The sequence below is a fragment of the Sarcophilus harrisii genome, chromosome 6 (assembly GCF_902635505.1).
Source record: "Sarcophilus harrisii chromosome 6, mSarHar1.11, whole genome shotgun sequence".
In the NCBI taxonomy this organism is placed as follows: domain Eukaryota; kingdom Metazoa; phylum Chordata; class Mammalia; order Dasyuromorphia; family Dasyuridae; genus Sarcophilus; species Sarcophilus harrisii.
Genome location: NC_045431.1, coordinates 18,134,062 through 18,149,352, shown reverse-complemented (window position 1 = coordinate 18,149,352; position 15,291 = coordinate 18,134,062).

Genomic DNA, 15,291 nt, shown 5'->3' with positions numbered 1-15,291 from the left:
TTTCAATTGGAGAAACTGAGGATGACTGACAAAGTGAGTTCTAGAAATAGTATCTTTTAGTATAACAAAGTTTATAGCATTGAATGCTATGTTTGTAGCTAGTCATAAGATACTTTAAGTTTTACAAAGAGCTTTACTTATATTAATTCGTTTCATTATCACAACGATCCTGTGAGGGAAACTGAGACACAGAATAAATGATTTACTTAGGGGACCCTAGCTAGGGAGTATCCAAGACAGGATTCAAACTAAATCTTCTTGCCTCAATGTCCTAATTTCTACCCACTGCACCCTTGTAATAAATAATAATGAATGGAGAACACAGTTAAATTAAGTATCAAATCTAGTAGCACTGTAGAGAAAAACAAAACTTAGGACATAAATTACAAAATCTCTGCATAATAGATGCTGGTCTCCAATGACCTCCTAAAATATTGCCCAGCAGGAGGTTGTTTACACTTGTTGCCTTGAGCACTTTAATATTCAAGTTTTCTCCCAGGAGTGTCTCAAAGTGGAATTAAATCACAGCTATGATATTAACATAGCATACTTAATAACCTTTTCAGAAGATCTTGAGGGCTAATACATTGTAAATAGTAAAAAGCTGCAAAGGGCATTACATATCTTAGTGCTGTCTGCCTATTCAATAAGATGGTAGTAACAGAAATATTTCATATGATTACAGGAGTAATTCTGCACATGCTATATATTCAGTAACTTTCACAAATAGAAGAAAAAAATTAGAAACTCAAGAAATCTAGTATAAGCATTTATTAAGCATTTATTAAGCACCTGTTATGGACCAGTCACTGTGTTGTGTAATAAAGACAAAATGGGGGGGAAAAGTCCCTTTCTTCAAGAAGTTAATATTCTGCTGGAATGGGGAGGAGGGAGATAAGTATGTTCAAAATCTAAATAAAATAAATGTGATATAATTTCATAAACAGGGAGATGGAGAGTGGACACGAAAAGTCAGGAGTAACAGGAAGGTCTTCATTTAGAAGGTGGTACTTACGTTTTGAAGGTAACTTCATGTTATAAGAATCGTAGATGAAAAAGGAGAGTATTTTAGGTCTAGAGGACAATTTTTATGAAGTGCAGAAATTGATCATAAGTGAGGAACAAGAAGAGAGCCACGTTAGGTCGCAAAGCAGATGCTGTGATGACACAGCAGTCAGGAAGATGAGTTCAAATCTGCCCTCAGTTGATTACTAGTTAAGGAAATCTGGCTAACTCATTGAATCTTTAGTTAACTACAAAACATAACACGAAAACACCAAACTCTTATGGTTTTTGTTATAATCCAATGAGTTTATATTTGTAAAGCACATTGTACTTTTCCTAACAAATGTAGGTGCTTAATAAATGCTTATTTCTTTTCATTTTGGGTGAGGAAACTCATGATCAGTTTAAAATGGGGATAAAGTGATGATTGGAAAAAAAATACATTAGAAAAGGTAATATGGAGCCAAGTGACATAGGGCTTTAAGGTGAAAGGGAGGAGCTTATATTTGATAGAAAAGGCAATGAGGAACCAGGGGAATTCATTGAGCTGATAAATGATAGCTACCAACATGATATTTTTATATTATGCGACTATGTGAAAGGAAAGGGAAAAAAATATTAAAGAGAAAAGACTAGCAAAGTGTAAGAAGCACATGATGAGGGCTTTAATAACGTGAATGACTATGCAAGTGAACCAAAAATTGTCAGAAATGAATTGTTCTACTCTCTCCTCCAACTTCTAATGAAAAGATAAAATTGGTTTATGATAACACACAAACTGTTTTACATTGGATGAAGTTATCTTTGTTGTTGTCATTGATGTGGTTGTTGTTAGAGCATTGTAGAATAGCACGGACCAAAGCCTGCATAGCAAGTTTTTAAAAACATATCAACAACTTGTTATTTTAAAAAATCAAAACATGAAGGGTCTGTGCTGAATAAATGTGATTGGAAATTGACATAATTCTGGCCAAGGATGAATAAAACCAACATTTATCAGTTAGAAAACACAATGAGAACTTTTCCTTATATTAACAGTGGACCTTATTTCTTTTAATTAATTTTTCTAATTGAGGGGAAAAAAGTTTCCCCCCCCCCTTCTCTTCTACTTGTTGATTCAATGGGCACCTACCATTTAATAATTTTTGAGGCATTATTCCAAATCATTTCCCAAAAATCTTGGATTAATTCATCGTTCTTCTCACACAATATTACTGTGCCTGTTTTATCATAAACCCTAGAATATTTGTCATTTTTTCTTTCTTTTTGAAAGTCACTTTGTCAAAATGTTGAGGATGAAATGGTTCCTAAGAGTTTCTTTAATTTTTATTTCTAATTATTAGTGATTTAAAGTATTTTTCATATACTTGTTGATATTAAGCTTGAATTTCTTCTTTGGAAAACTGTTAAAAATGCTTTCACCGTATATCAATTGTGGAATGTATAAGGGAATACCAGTCTTGAATGTTTCAGCATTTTTTGTTGTTCTCTCTCCATTCAATTTACTGAGAATATTTTCTAATAATTGTTTTTGATTGTTTCTCATTTCCTTTTTTTAAAATTCCCAACTTGACTAGATTAGATTTTATTATTTGGAAATATAGTCAATGAGTAAAATCGTAAAGGGATTATATATATCAGCGAAATAATTTTAGGAACTTATTTGTAGAAACTGAACTCCAGGGCAGGGACATGACTTCCTCAACATCACAAAGCTTATTAATTACTTAAACACAGCTAAGACTGAATTCAGCCTTTGATTAACTTAAGAAATTTGCAGCACTATTAAGTTCCAATTAAGTAATAGATAATAGAAAAAACAGATATCAAAAAGAATATTGTCTTTGTCCATTTGGAAAATGCAAATTGTTGAGAGGTTGGGATATGTATACAACTCTATGAAATGATAAACATTCATGGATAAGGTCAGAGAAACATAAAAAAATAGCATGATCTTATGGAGGTGGTAGTATTTGAACTGGGCTTTGAAGGAAGAAAAGCTCGTGGGGGGTAAAATAGTTGAAGGTGATATGAGAAAACTGGGACAATAATGAACTGTTAGTAGAGTTGTGAACTAATCTGACCATTTTGTAGAGCAATTTGGAATTATATCTAAAGAGCTATAAAACTGTACATGCTTTTTTGATCCATCAGTACCACTCTATTCAGTCCATATTTCAAGAACATCTAAAAAAGGAAAAATAATCTATTTGTACAAAAATATTTATAGTAACGATTTGTGTTGGCTAAATACTGAAAATTGAAAGGATGCCCAACAACTGTAATGGCTAAAACATTTGTGGTATAGGATTATGATGGAATATAACTGTGTTCTAAGAAATGCCAAGCAGAGTGATTCCAGAAAAACCTGGAAAGACATACATGAACTGATGCACAATGAAGTGAACAGAACCAAGAGAATATTGTACACAAAACTAGCAATGTTGTTTGATAATGACTGAATGACTTAGCTAGTTTCAGCAATGATCCAAGATAATCACAAAAGACTAATGAGGAAGCACCTATAAAAAAGAACTGATTGATCAATTAACAACTAAAGCATAGTATTTTTACTTTCTCTTTTCTTTTATTCAAGTCTTCTTGTACAAAATGCCTAAAATAGGAATGTTTTACATAATCATTTTACATAATTGCACAGAGATGATCTATATCTGATTGTTTATCATCTCAGATAGGGGAAAGAGGAGAAAGAGAAGAATGGAAAAAAATAATTTAGAGCTGAAAACTTTTAATAAAGATATTAAAAATAAAATAAACATTGAGTACATGGAATTAGAGGAAAGGATGTGAGTTAAAAAACAAACAAACAAAGAAACAAAAAAATCTTGATTGATTGAGTCCATGGGAGACAAACTGATAGAAATTTATATTGCATCAAAGGTGTGCTTCTAGGGGCCATACTAAAAATATACCATTTCTGTTTTTTGAAGCTATGAAACTCATAGAATTCACAGTACAAGGGCCAATAAAATTAGGGCTGACCTCCTTTAAGAAAGGGCAAGAACTCGAGGACTGTCAGTAGAAATACTAGAAGGAGAATAAGAATAGGGACTCTTAAAAGAGACTATTCACTGGGGAAAATAAATTAAGTATAAATAAATGTAGTCTGAATGATTTCCACCTCTGCTCTTCCAATTGTGTCTGTAAAACTGCAATCTGAAATAAAACATTTGAGTTGAGAGATAGATAATAGTTTTCATTCATCTTACCTCCCTCTTTGGTTCTTCCCTGTTGCTCACTCTTTTTCTTGCCAGTGTTAGGGAAGGTGGGGTGTGTGTGGGGGACTCAAAGAAGCTAAAAGGAAATTTTTCTGTATATGTCTTCAATATTATACACCATTTGATCTATGCTTGGTTCCGGAGGTGGAGTTCTAGATTCACGTTACCTCTTACACTGTTTGAAAGTCTTTTAGCATTCCTGGTCCTCAGTTTCTTGTCAGCAGAATGAAGTTTGTTCCAAAGGGTTCAAGAGTGCGTTCTAAATATAGATCTTTGACAGTAGGGATAAGGGTCCCAATATTAATAAAGTCACCCAGCACCCACAGCAGTAATGGATGAATTACATAGACCCAGATGTTTAATCCTGAAGGTCAGTTCTATTTGATTTCCTTCCTCCTCATTTCCCAGGTCCTCTTCCAGCATTACTAGTGCTGAGTCTAGACTCTATAAATGGCTCCAAACTCCATTATGTTGTTTCCTCAGTTGTATGAAAAGTCACTGATATTTAAGTCTGATAACTGCTAACAACCACATGGCTTTTAAATATAAAACTGTTAAATATATAACAAATATATTAATCTACTCCCAACATACACACACACACACACACATACACACACACACACACACACAGACACACACACAAACACACAGAGGGAAAACATTTTTCTTATTGCTTTGTACCATATCAGTTTCTGGTGAAAAGAAGGCTATTAGCTTCCTAACTTTTTTTTGGTTCTTTTAGAGAACATTCTTATTTCTAAGTCCCAAATAATCCTTGGTTTCAAGTCCTATCAGGTTCTCCATGCTTAGAATTAGACAATTCTCCCTGTCATGCTGTTTCCAAGCTTGAATTCACGGTGTGTGAGGATCATATCTAAAACCTAAAATTGAGGAAAATGAACAGCAGAAAAAAGAGATAAACACCCCCAGAGTGGGGATTTCTCAGAATAAAGGTAAAAGTGGGGAAGTAGAAAAGATTCCTCACTTCACCTATTCATTTTATGATGTTTTTGCTTTGGGTGAACGTAGGATCTTTATAGATACAGCAGAAAAGTGACCTGCAGAAAGAGGGAATGGAGGGAGGAGGGCACAAGGAAAACCCAAAAGATTGCTGAAAAAGAAAAAGCAGCTCACTTTCAGTGGATTTTTAAAGATGTAGGCAGCCAATTGAAGGAGGATTCCTTATCCAAGGGGAAGACTTAGTTGACTGAGCATGCTCAGAAGGCCCCTCAAGAGTATTGCCATGTTGGGAGTGAACATCCATATCTGCATAACACATATACTATTTATTTAGAACAATAAGACAATTTCAAATGCTTTAGGAAAACAAGCAAAACTCTATTCACCTCTGGGGATGAGGTTTATTAAATTCCCTCCACAAAGATTATAGACTCAGTCCTCCAAAATTCATAAGACCAATTGCTGGTGAAAAGAAGGTGGAATAAAGCCAGGAAACTGTTCAAGTTCTCTCAGGTTCCCTCAAAACCCACATGAAACCAAGAGTCTGAACAGAGTCTGACAGAACAAAGCTCTTCCCTGGCTTAAGATAGACTGAAAAAACTTCAGAAAGGTTAGTCTCATTGTGGTGAAAAGGGTCTTCAGGCCAGCTCAAAGAGATTCTAGGAAAGCCGGTGAGAGGGTCTTAATCACAGCAAATCTGCAACTAAGACCCTCAGTCCTAGCTCAGCAGAGGAGCAAATCAGGGGAGCAGCTTACAGTCCCAGCTCAGAAGGCAAACTTTGGGATATCAGGCTGTTTCTTGAAAAGAGCAGACAAAGTTATTCCTTCAAAAACAAGGACCCCTATGCTCAAACTCAAGGCTCAGAGCTGCATAGGAAGCTTGGGACAGGGCCTCTTTTACTCTAGGGGCAGAGCTCAACCAAAAAAATATAAAAAGAAATGTCAAAAGAAAATGAACAAGAAACAGAAAAGAACCTTAACCATAAAAAGTTACTATGGTGACAGGGCAGACCAAAAATCCTACTCAGACAGGGACAGAATGTCCACAGAAGAAATCTCAAAGAGAGAGATAAATTGGTCTCAAGCTCAAAGACGCTTCTTGGAAATGTTCATAAAAGACTTCAAAAGGGAAATAAAAGAGGTAGAAAAAAATGAGCAAAGAAATGATAGGTATGCAAGAGAGAGTCAACAACTTGGAAAAGGAAGGGGAAATTGTCTGAAGAAAACAACTCCTTAAACAGTAGAATTAATTAACTTGGTGGAAAAGGAGATACAAAGGCTAACTGAAGAAAAAATAATCTTCAAACATAGGACTCAAGAGAAGCATAGAAAAATAAACAGGAGAAAAACATATATTATTTAAAGGTTTAACTGTCTAAATCCCTAGAGAGGAAAATAAAATAATTATATCTGTAAGTCTTAAGAACTGTATCTATCACTGTGGCAGATAAAGGGGCATCACATGGACTGAGGCTGAAGTTGTGAATGGTCCCTGATATGATGACATCAAAGAAAAAGACATTAAGGGATGGGAAAAGGACTATAGTGGAAAAATAGGAAAGAGGAGGTATAACAGGAATATTACTTCCCATGAAGAGGGCCAAAAGACCTATGACAATCGAAGTAAAAGAAGAAAGAGGGATGAGCATTGTCTGAAGCTTGATCTTGAAGTTTTGGCTCTCAGAGGGAAGAACTTAATCAGTTGGTTATAGAAATTTATCTAAATATAAGAAGTAGGAGGAGAAAATGAAATGGGAGGGGACAAAATTGAAGGGAATGCAGAAACAGTAAGGAGAAAGATAAAAGGAGAGAGGAGTGATAGGAAATAAGGTAATGGGTGAGGTGGGTAAATAAAAACACTACTGAGAATTAGATGGAAAGAGAGAATAAAAGGATTTGAATGGGAAGAAATGGGATGTAGAGAAATATAGAGCTGATAATCATGCACATAAATGTGATTAGGATGAACTCTACCATAAAACAAATGAATAGCAGAGTGGATTAAAAATACAGAATCCTAAAATATGTTGTTTAAAATAAATACATTTGACTTAGAGAGAGCCACATACAGAATAAAAGTAAAAGGCCAGAATGGAATTTATTGTGCTTTAGATGAAGCAAAAAGAAAAAAGCAAGGGTAGCAATTCTGATTTCAGATCAAGCAAAAGTAAAAATAGATCTTATTAAAAGATAAGGAAGAAAAGTATATCTTGATAAAGAGAACGAAAATAATGAAGTATTAATGGTGCTAAATTTGTATGCACCAAGTATGGAGCAGCCAATTTCCTAGAGAAGTTTTTAAGCAAGTTATACAAAGAAATAGACAGATAAACTATACTAGTGAGGGCCCTCAATCTTCCCCTCTCAGAATCAGACAAATCTAACAACAAAATAATACTAGGGAGGCTAATAGAATCTTAGAAAACATAGATATGATGGGCCTCTGGAGAAAATTGAATAGGGATAGAAAGGAATACATCTTTTTCTCAGCAGTACATGGCAAATGCACACAAATTGACCATGTGATAGGGCATAAAAACTTCACAGTCAAATGCAGAAATCCAGAAATAATGAATACTTCCTTTTCAGACCACAATGCAATAAAATTTATATTCAATAAAGGGAAAGAGACTAAAAAACAATTGGAAATTAATCTAATTCTAGAAAATGACTAGGTCAAACAATAAATCACAGAAATGATCCATAATTTCATCCAAGAGAATGACAATATTGAGACAACACATGAAAACCTATGGGATGCAGCCAAAGCAGTTCTTAGGGGAAATTTTATATCTCCCAGTATCTATATGAATAAAATGGAAAAAGAGGACGGGTAAATTAGGCATGCAAATAAAAAAAGCTAGAACAACAACAAATAAAAAACTCCCATTAAAAGCCAAATAACTGATTCTGAAACTTACCAGAGAGATTAATAAAATTTACATTAAAAAACCTACTGTACTAATAAATAAACTATATTGTAAAATAAACAAATGAATAAATAAAGTTTATGAAAAAACTAACCAAGTAAAAAAAAAATTGGTTAATTTGATTAGGAAAAAAAAACAAATCACCAGCATCAAAAATGAAAAGGGTAAAATTACTATTTATGAAAAAGAAATTAAAGCAATAATTAGAAACTATTGTGCTCAACTGTATGGCAACAAGTGTGACAATGTAATGACAGAGAAACTGAGGCAGAATAGAGATTAGAGAACAATTTAATATTTTATTTGTAAAGGAGAGATTTAGTGGAACCAAATGGATCCATGGTTTGGTCCCAGGGCTGAATGACATTATCATCTCCAAGAATCCAGCAGTGAATGTCAGATACAAGATTCTTTTATAGGGAAAAATATGGTGACATAATGAGGGAGGTACTTGGGATGGGGATGACCTAATGGAGGCAAACATCTAGGATGACATAATGGAGGGAGGTCTTAGAGAGGCTCCTGATATTCAAATGATGTCTAAGATGTAAGACCTTTATCCCATCAGACATTAAGAGGGAATGATTATGACCTGAGGTCTTGGGGCAGAGTAACTGAAGTAGAACAATTAAGGAAACTGGGTCAGGACATTAAAAGGGAACTGTGGCACAACAACAATCTAACCAAAATGGATAAATAGTTACAAAAATATAATCGCCCAGATTAACAGAAGAGGTACCACCTCACCCCTCTCAGGAAAGGTAATGATTACTGTTGGAGAGGATATGGGAAATGTGGGACATAATGCATTCTGGGTTGGGTTTTGAAATCATCCAACCATTCTGGGGAGCAATTTGAAACTATGCCGAAGGGCTATAAAACTGTGCATATCCTTTGACCCAGCAGTGCCATTATTGGGTCTGTTTTCCTAGGAAAAGGACCCGGGAAAGGACCTACCCACCTGTGCAAAAATGGTTTTATCAGCTATTTTTCTGATAACAAAAATTTGGAAAATGAGTAGGTGGCATCAATTGGGAAATGGCTGAATATGTTGCGGTATATGAAGATAATGGAATATTACTGTTCTATAAAAATGAAAAACAAGCTGATTTTAGAAAGACCTTGAGGAATTTACACGAACTGATGCTGAGCGAAACAAGCAGAGAACCAGGAGTACTTTGTACACAATAACAGCATGAATGTGTAATGATCAACTATGAAAGACTTGCTTCTTCTCAGTCATTCAGTGATCTAAGACAATCTCAAAAGACTTTGGGCAGAAAATACCATCTGCATCTAGAAAAAGAACTAAGGAGATTGAATGTAAATCAACACATGCTACATTCACTTTTTTTTTTTCTCTCTCTCTTGTGGTTTTTATCTTTTGTTCTGATTTTTCTCTTCTAACATGATTCATAAAGGAATATTGATAAAAATAAATAACTTTATTTGGAAAAAAAAAGAAAATATGTTAGTGAAATTCATTATTGGCTGTGCCCATTATCCCAACTGTTTGTTGTTGCTACGACTGTTGGCACTAGCTCTAGGTTTTCTTCAGTACCTACCACTGGTACCATCACCTACTCAATAACCCCCAGTTTGCCTCCTCTTAGCACACCACAATAGCAAAAATTTCCATTGTAGATTCTTTTAGTCATTTGTCTTTCAGCCTCAATTACCAAGGCAGCTTATTTAAAGGTTAAAATATAAATTCCTTGATTTTTTTCCTTCCACCTTCATATTCCCAGCCCGTGCATAATACCTGACACAGAGAAGGCATTTAATGCCTACATTTTATTGGCTAATGTACCTGGAAGTCTCTTTGCTCTCTTTCTTCCTCAAGTCTTCAGTACTGACTCTTCCTTGTGTGACTTAAACCTTGTGTAATTCTTTATGGAATCTCTTCTTCTTCTCTCTCCTTCCCCTCACAAAAGGATTGGGAAAGGAAGGAGAATTATTTCCATCTCCCAGGAATGGACTGCTGCATACAGATCGCAGTGAAAGTGAGAATTACATATAAAGTTGAATTCTGTGCTTACTTTTCAGTAATGTCCTAATTTATATTCCTCCCCAAATGCTCTTTTCCCCTGCAACCATATTTTTAGATGTAGTTTTCTATCTTAGAGCTCCATTCCTTTTCTGCATTCAAGCACCAAACTGTGTAAGGCTCAAATTAACTGGAATATGTTGCCAGGGTTCAGACACAAATGTCTCTTATGTTAGGCAGCCTTATTTGCCTTTGTTTTTTTTTTTTTTTTTTTTTTTTTTGAACTAGATACACTAATGTTTTCTGCAGCAGTGATGCATATTATACTCATTTTGGCTGCAGAATTTGTCTGAAATGCTCAAGAAATTAATAAATTAAGCCAAGATATTATAGTGTAGCCGACCACTAAAATTAGAGTATATAATAGGACTTTTAAAATTTTTAGGAGGAAAAATGATAATTACTTAAAACTATGTACAAGAGAGAATTTAAACTGAAAGTTTGAATTAAAAGTAAGGCAAAAACTATAAAAATATGAGAAAGAAAAATTAAAATGAACCAAAATCTATAAAGTTTGGCAGCTTAATTAAATCTAGTCTTGATTCCATGTGTAGCAGACTACCTGGGTTTATCTTTTGTGTGCCCTTTGGGAAGCAGCAAAGCATCATGCTGTGGTATTTAATATAATGCATCCTTGTGGGCTGTATATTGAGAAAGTCACAAATTAAGATTGTCGATTTTATATATATATATATATATATATATATATATATATATACACACACTATACATATGCATGTTTTGTCATACATTTTCATTTATTTATATTTATAATATGTTTTTCATAATTTGGCTAAATTTTTCTTAGTTACATTTTAATCTGCTTCCAGAAGCAGTTGGCAATTTTGCCGGCTCAAATTAGAGTTTGAAATGTCTAATAATTAAATCTGGATTGCAAATCAGGAAAGTTGACATCTAATATTCACTTGCTCACACCTTAAACAAATCATTCAACTTTTTAAAGGCTGTGTTCCTTCATTAAACTCAATAGTAAGTTTTGAAAAATCTCATTCCCTTCCCTTAGGAATTGTATATCTCACTAATGATATAGAGCCAGCAAATCATGATTAAAACCTATAATGCTTAAATATTCAATGGATCCTAGATTTTATGATGAACATGATTTACTTGTCTATCAATGTCTTCTCATTCTCGTCAATATCTAAAAACATCCCAAAAGGAAATGTGTGCTGGAGACCTTCCTTTTGTTCTTCATGAGCATCAACACAGTAATCGAGCTGACTATTAACATTTGATCTTGTTATAGGACCAGTTCTACAAACTCATTTCCACTCCTCCCCCTAACAACAACCAAATAACAGAACAAAGCCCATCAAGTCAGCAAGCAAAGTGCAATATTTGCTTTTCTTTCATTTTTGAGACATAACTAATGTAGGGTTTTTTGTTTGTTTGGCAGTATATAATGAATTTCATTTTTCTTGCTTTTTCAATGAGGAGAGGAGAGACTTTGGACTTTAAAATAAAAGGAAATGGACATTTTAAACATATTTATTTTATGTATATTTTTGAATGAAGTGATCTTTCTGATTCACCGTCCCTCCAAATGTTGAATAGCAACAACAGCAACAAAATGAAAGATAAGATACTCATAGAAAGAATGTATATTCTATAAAAACAAATTCAGATAGCAGTTATGTCCAAAAGTATATATTTCATTCTAAGTTCATCATGTCTTTGGTAGGAGGGAGGTGGATGACATGTTTCATTTTTATTTCTCCGGACTTGTGATTTATTAGTGTACTGAATAGAGTTCTAAAGTCTTTTAAAACTGATTTTCTTCCTATTGTTGTCATTGTATAAAGTGTACTACCCTTTCTGCATGTTTGACTCTACATTAGTTGATAAAGGTACTCTGACTTTACTCTGAAATTGCATATTGGCATTTTTATATGGCATAATAACATGTCATCACATTATAGATTAAAAGTTTTCACCTGTTCCTCAATGTGAGGGTATCACTTTAGTTATTAATTTTCAGTACCCATGAAAAATGCCATTTTTTGTATGCAGAATTTTTTTCCTCTTTTATTTTCTTGGTAAATAGACCTAGCAATGGCATGGCCAAGTCAAAAAGTACCCAGAGTTTAGTAACTTTTAGAGTAAAATGTCTTTCCAAAATAGATAGAATCATTCACAGCTTCATGCAGAGTGTAGTGATGTTTATTTTTCTGAATCCAATTTGGTCTTTTTTTTTTTTTTGGCTATTTTTTGCATTTTTATTTTTTGTCTTTACCAACCTGGTGTGTATGAAATATGATATAGGAATTTCTATAATTTGCATTTTCCTAATTATTAGTTATTTACATTATTTCTACATATAATTACTAATAATTTGGATTTCTTCCCTTAAAAACTGATGGTTTACATCCGTTAGCCATTTACTTTTTGAGGAAAGGTTCTTAATTTTATAACTTTAAATTAAATCTTCAAATAACTGGCCTGTGAGTCCTTTATCAGAGAAACTTGCTGTAAAGTTTTTTTTTTTCCCTCAGTTAATTTTTTCTCTTCTAATTCCAAATTCAGTAGGTTTTCATATGAAAAATTTTAAATTTCATATAGTCAAAATTGTCCACAGTGTCTTTTGTGATACTTGCTACTAATTTTTGAAATTTTAGATTCCATGTATTAAATATTTGTTATGTGCAAGGGACTGTGCTCGATGTTGGGAATACAACCACTTAAAAGAAATAGTCGGAGTCTCAAAGAACTTGCGTTTTTCTGGGCAATATAGCATATACACAGTGATATAACTACAAGGTAAATCTGTTTCAGTGATTAGGACCAGGATCAGGAAAGAACTTAAGAGTTAAAGCAGCTCCTCTTTGTTGAATGGAGATTCAGTTTAGTAAGGGTCATTATTCCCCAGTCAAATGATTCACTATGTCAGATATCAAGATTCTCAATATTTATGGAGTTGAGAATTTGACAGTCATACTACAGTTGGAATTTTCTACTCTTTAAAGGAATGAAAAAGAAAATGTTCTTAAAACACTAGCTATGTTCCAGACCTTACACTAAGCTCTAAATGTACAAATAAAAAAGGAAGGAAAAACTAGATCCACAAAAACCTTAATTACAATAAGGAAGACCACACATATAAAGAAATAATAGGGAGAAATGTTTAGAATAAGAAAATAGAAATAAACTTAATTACAATAAGGAAGACAATACATATAGGGAAAAAATGGGGAGGAATGTTTAGAATAAGAAAATGGAGATAAATATAATGCTTGTTTAATCAAGAACTATTTCACTATCAACAGATCAGAAAGGTAATTTAATTCTTGCTCCTTGGATTTGCTTATGATGCTACATTTTATTTCAGTCATGTTACAATTTGACATTTATGTTGGAATAAGGTGGGCTATTTCTGCAAAAGTGGTTTCCCTTTTTCCTAATAACTTTTTAATAGTGAGATTTTCCCACATGAATTAAAATCTTTTTTTTTTAATGCCAAACTGTTATGTTTGATTCTCTATGATGAACACCCATTGATTAACATCTCTATTTTTGTTTTATTAACCCAGTAGCAAATCATTTAATTGGTTATTGCTTTATAATTTGTGGTTTAAGATTTGATAATGAAGGACCTTCTTTCTTCTTACTACTATTCATCTAGTCTCTCTTTATCTTATCTCTATTTCTATTGACACCATGTTTGTATGTTTTATATTTTAGATGTGTTTACATCATTATTGGTAATACGGTAAATAGGATAACACCTACTTAAAAACATTAGGTAACTCTCTTTTACCTCTTGGATCACTTCCATTTTTATTCTTCAAACATTATGGTGTTCCATGATTTGCCATCTTGTCACATCACTGCAATGATATTGATGCTAGTCAGATGGATTTTTACTTTATGGAAAAATGTCATAATGAAATGTATTATATAATTTCCTAAATGTGATATAGTTCATTTTCCTTCAGTTTATTTCTGACACCAACTTGTTATCCATTAACAATACCTGTTTGAGATATATATTCTGAAGCATAAAAGCTGTCCATCAAGCCTAAACAAGACATAATTATCATGCATTTGTTTTTGTTATTTGTTTTGTGTATTGTTAGGATGATTGCTGTTGAGTGGCTTTGTCACTCATAAATATTTAAAGGACTTAATTCTCTATAGAGAATTACTCATATTTGGGTTCTGTGAAGATTATACTCCATGTTAGAGTCAAATACTTTTAAGATTTATAAATTTTACTATTTTATGTTAAGAATGAAAGATTAGTTGAAAATTAATTTTTTGATTTATCTAGCAAAAAGCTTATATAATATTGTATTCAGGGAAGACATGCTGGATGGAAGCCTTTAAGGATTTGTTTTTTTTTTCTGTAATACATTAAATGTTTAGTCATAATTCACACTAGTATTTTTCATTTTCTATAATTTTCCATTTAGTTTAAAAAATGTGAGGAAGTCTGCTACAGAAAATTATTTACAAAAGACTTCTTATTCCTTTTTCATATTATCATTAAGGAAATCCTTTATATCTCTATAGGTCATTCTTATAAAATTTGGGAAATAAGAAAGTAGACTGTTGGGTTCAGAATTATGCGTGCTCTTAAAACTTCCTTTATCTGTTACTAATACTGTCTATGAATTTTCCTCCAAAAGCTTGTCTGAAAAGATGAGGTTGAAACTGCTCTAACTGCATTCTTTATCTCCTCACCTTTATGCTTTTTTCCAGATTAATGATGATTTTTGATGGTTCCTCTATAATGTCAATGCTATGATTATGCACAAGCAGCTGCTACAAAATGATTTCCATGTTAGCAACCCATTATTTTCTGCTATTATAATCGAGTAATTTTCTTCTTTTCATGTTACCGTTCAGTATTCTCAACATACAGTATCTTCTACTTCTTTTCTAAAAAAAAGTATCCAGGTTTTACACGAATCTTGTGAGTAGTCTCCCCAAATTTGATATCTTTTATTTCATAATTGCAACCTGCTGTCCCCAACACATTTCTCATTATTCTCCCTTATTCCAACCTTCACATTGTGTTCATTGGTCATCTCTGAATAAGTTGACTTACTTCAGAGTTTGTTGTCAAATTTTCTTTTTTCCCAGTATA